Source organism: Mus caroli, chromosome 7 (genome assembly GCF_900094665.2).
Source record: "Mus caroli chromosome 7, CAROLI_EIJ_v1.1, whole genome shotgun sequence".
In the NCBI taxonomy this organism is placed as follows: domain Eukaryota; kingdom Metazoa; phylum Chordata; class Mammalia; order Rodentia; family Muridae; genus Mus; species Mus caroli.
In genome coordinates this window covers 44,753,221-44,756,901 of record NC_034576.1, presented here as the reverse complement: position 1 = coordinate 44,756,901, position 3,681 = coordinate 44,753,221, and the positions used below count along the sequence as shown (strand labels likewise).

Genomic DNA, 3,681 nt, shown 5'->3' with positions numbered 1-3,681 from the left:
AGAGAGAGAGAGAGAGAGAGAGAGAGAGAGAGAGAGTTATTAGGGCACTGGGTCCACTAGAGCTGGAGTTAGAGGCAGTTGTGAGCCTGTGCTCACAGTGCAGGTGCTGGGAACTGAACTTGAATTCTTTGCTAGAGCTGCTGTACGTGCTGTTAACTTCCGAGTCTTCTCTCCAAGCCCCAAGTTTAGCTTTTATCCCCACTCTGGGAGGGCTATTTCCTCCTGTGCTTAGTAATTTGGAAAAGTGAGTTCACATCAGTGTTGCTTATTTTTTATTACACCTCATCTATCTTGACTATGTATGCACATTCGATGGTCAGTGGATAACTTCTGGGAGTGGCCTTCTTCCACCACATGGACCCTGGGGTTCGAACTCTGGTCATCAGGCTTCACAGCAAGTGCCTTTATCTGCTTAGCTGTCTCTCCAGTCCTAGTGTAGCCTTATCTGTGTAAATCTGTGTGTAGATAGGTGTTGAGTGACTTCTCCTGAGGAGACCTGAACATGAAACATCTACCTATTCACCCCAAGGAGAGCACCAGTAGCAGACCAAAGAAACACCCAAATCTAGCTTGGTGCACCAGTGAGGTTTCTGAGCTACAGGAGTGTAGGTGAGGAGTTACCAAGAGGAACCTGGATGAATCAAAGGCAGTTGTATCCCCACAAAGCCCACTCCAGGATGAGTGCTGACTCAAGACAGGTGAGGCCCTGGAGCTCCTTGGATACAGCTTTCAGGTAATTGGGGCAGTAGTAGAGTTTCCTTTGTAGCAGCCACTGTGGCATATATCCACTGTGGCGCATATATATATATATATGCATACATGCATATATGTATGTATACATGCATATATGTATGTATATGTGTGAATATACGTAAGCATATGCATATGTACTTATATATTTATTTTTTCAGCAGAAATAAATTTTTATTCTAAAATTCAATAACAATATAGAATAGTTTATGTGCTTATTTTTAAACCAAGAAAAGCATACTTAAGTGTTTCCTTAGAGTTGTAAATCCTTACTTACATACTCAGGCTTTAGTTTCTTGTCACCTCCTCTCACAGCCACTTTCTCTAGTTCGTCTAGAATGGGCCCAATCATCTCCTCATCTTTCAGCTGACGCTCCTCATGAATTATTTCTATATCTCTATCTCCAATGGGATCTACACTTCCTTCAACGTGCGTGATATCATCAACTTCAAAAGCACGTGTTAGATGAAAAATCCCATCACGGGCACTAATATGAGATAAAAAGGCATTCCCCAAGCCCTGCCCATTGTGAGCTCCTTTTACAAGGCCAGCAATATCCACTACATGTAGGAAAGCAGGAATCTTGCTTGCTGGTTTGTGATACTGGCAAAGAAAGTCGAACCTCTCATCTGGCACAGGCACTCTGCTCTCATTAGGATCAATAGTGCAGAATGGGAAGTTTTCTGCTGAAGCATGACTATTGGTTAATACATTGAAGAAGGTAGACTTCCCAACATTTGGCAATCCAACAATTCCAATTTCCAGTGAGGTTCCAAATCTTCCAATAATTGGAGGCGGTTTAATTCCATCTCCTCCCTTTTTCGGGGGCATCGTGCACCAGGCTAATGATCGCACAGTGTCCCAGACTGCCTATATATTTATTTAAATATGTTTACATACATACACACACACACCCACCCACCCACACACACACACACACACACACACACACACACTGGGGGAAGGGCCTTATAAATCCTGTATGTTTTAGGAGCTTCCTGGACTTGGGTTTTTTTTCCTTTGCTCTAACATAACCATTTGAATTCAAAGGAAGCATCTATATGAACCATTGATGAAAACAGAACCTTCTAAACTGGCTTGGGCTTGCTTCCTCCATAGAAATCCCTCAGAGAGGGACCAGAATATGAGGTGGGAGGGGCGAGTGTTGCTAGGTTTGGCAAAGAAAAGGAAAAGGAGACCGGAGGGGAGATGGAATAGCCGCCTGTGATGGCTTGTGCCTGTAACCCAGCACTTCAGGCTTACGGCTGTCCTGGGATCCCTAGTGAGTTCCAGGAGCAGGTCAACCTTCTGAGTAAAGTCCTATCTCAAAACAAACGGAACAAAGAGAAAGTGATGGGACCACGTTAAGAGAGCAGGGAGGACTTGAACATGGGAGAAGAGTTGCTTTCTCCTAAGTCTTGTTTGGTTGGTTATAGATGACTTATTGACAGGGTAAAATACAAAGGCATGCACACAATTGTCTTCTGATCAGCTGTGGGAGTCAAACCTGGCTAGCCTTTGGTTCCTGGATCATCCATCACTTACTTGTGCGAGGTAGTGAGGTACAAATGTCCTTTAAGAGATGGCTAGCCCAAGCTCTTGCAGAGCCTTAGAATCACCTGATACAGAAATCAATCAATCAATCAATCAATCAATCAATCTCTTAACTGGTAGAGGCTCTGCTCTATATAGCTAATTTGATTGCTAAGGGTCCCGCTCTGAGGAGGGAAATCCGCTGCTTCTTGGCGGCTCCGCCCTCCATAGACTCCCACTTGGCACCTTCAGACTCTGATTTGTTCTGAACAGGCATGCGCCTGCTCGTTGGTACCTAGGTGGGCGGGGCTTCTCAAGAGGGGTGTGTCTGGGCTGATCAGTTAGGCTTCCTCAACCTTAGTCCGTCCTAGCCTAGGACGTCGTTCCTCCTGTGGGCTCATCAGGCGGGCATTGTGTTCTTAAATCAGCCCAGTTTGCCCCTCTAGAATCTAATGTCCTCAGTCAGTATCTATAATTTTAAGTCAGCCCCTTACTGGCTGTTTTCTGCTGAGCTTCTCTGTAATTCCCAAGAGAGGGAACGCTGAGGAGCCCGGAGCCCTAGGAAACCAAGACCAGAGGGTAGAATTGGAGAAGAAATTGATCGTTTAGAGGGAGGGATAAAACGTTGCTGTTGGGACTGAAGAGATGGCTCATCTGTCAAGAGTGCTTACGGCTCTTGCTGAAAACTGGAGTTCAGTTCCGAACTACCACCTATAACTTCAGCTCCAGGGGATCCAATGACCTTTTCTGGTCTCTACTGGCATCCAAAGGACAGGAGGTTAAAGCCAGACAGGAGTACAGAGGGGATTCTAGGTCAGCCTCGGCCAGGTATTGAGACTCACAAAGGAGAGCCAGGAGTACAGCTTCCAGTTTACAGGTGAGAAAAGAAGAGCAGAGCAGGACTGGCCTGAAGCCATTCACCCCCGAGGTGCTGGAACCAACACAGAACGTTTCTGCTCTTTGATTTGAGCTGGTAAGCCAGACATGTAATCTCAGCATCGGGAAGAGGGGATGGGAAGACCAGAGGTCCAGATTCAGGCCCAGGTACGTAGGGAGTTTGAGAGCAGCCTGTACTATGGGAGACCCTTGTCTAAGAAAGTCAAAGATAAGGGCTTGAGAAGTGACTCAGTGGTTATGAGTAAGCACTGCTCTCACAGAGGATCTGAGATGGATTTCCTGTACCCATGCCAGAGGGCTCACCACCACCTGTAACTACAGCTTCAGGGATCACACACACACACACACACACACACACACACACACACACACACACACACATCAGAGACAGAGACAGAGACAGAGAGACAGAGACAGAGACAGAGAGACAGAGACAGAGAGACAGAGAGACAGAGAGACAGAGAGACAGAGACAGAGAGACAGAGACAGAGAGACAGAGA

At 46.2% G+C, this 3,681-nt stretch overlaps 1 protein-coding gene and 1 pseudogene across 4 annotated transcripts in view; one reads left to right on the top strand and one right to left on the bottom strand.

The window, feature by feature from the left end:
• Nucleotides 1–1,003: 1,003 nt before the first annotated feature.
• Nucleotides 1,004–1,591, bottom strand: LOC110297499 (annotated as a pseudogene). Its single transcript, XR_002378292.1, has one exon. The product of XR_002378292.1 is annotated as an obg-like ATPase 1 pseudogene (transcript).
• Nucleotides 1,592–2,608: 1,017 nt separating this feature from the next.
• Nucleotides 2,609–3,681, top strand: part of LOC110298706 (sialic acid-binding Ig-like lectin 10) — a 12,497-nt gene continuing 11,424 nt past the window's right edge. Inside the window, exon 1 of one of the 3 annotated variants that reach the window (XM_021168108.1) lies at nt 2,609–3,257. The gene's annotated coding sequence lies outside the window, so the exon portion shown is untranslated. The remainder of the gene's footprint in view (nt 3,258–3,681) is intronic. The other 2 variants (XM_021168109.1, XM_021168107.1) reach the window with 2 other exon arrangements.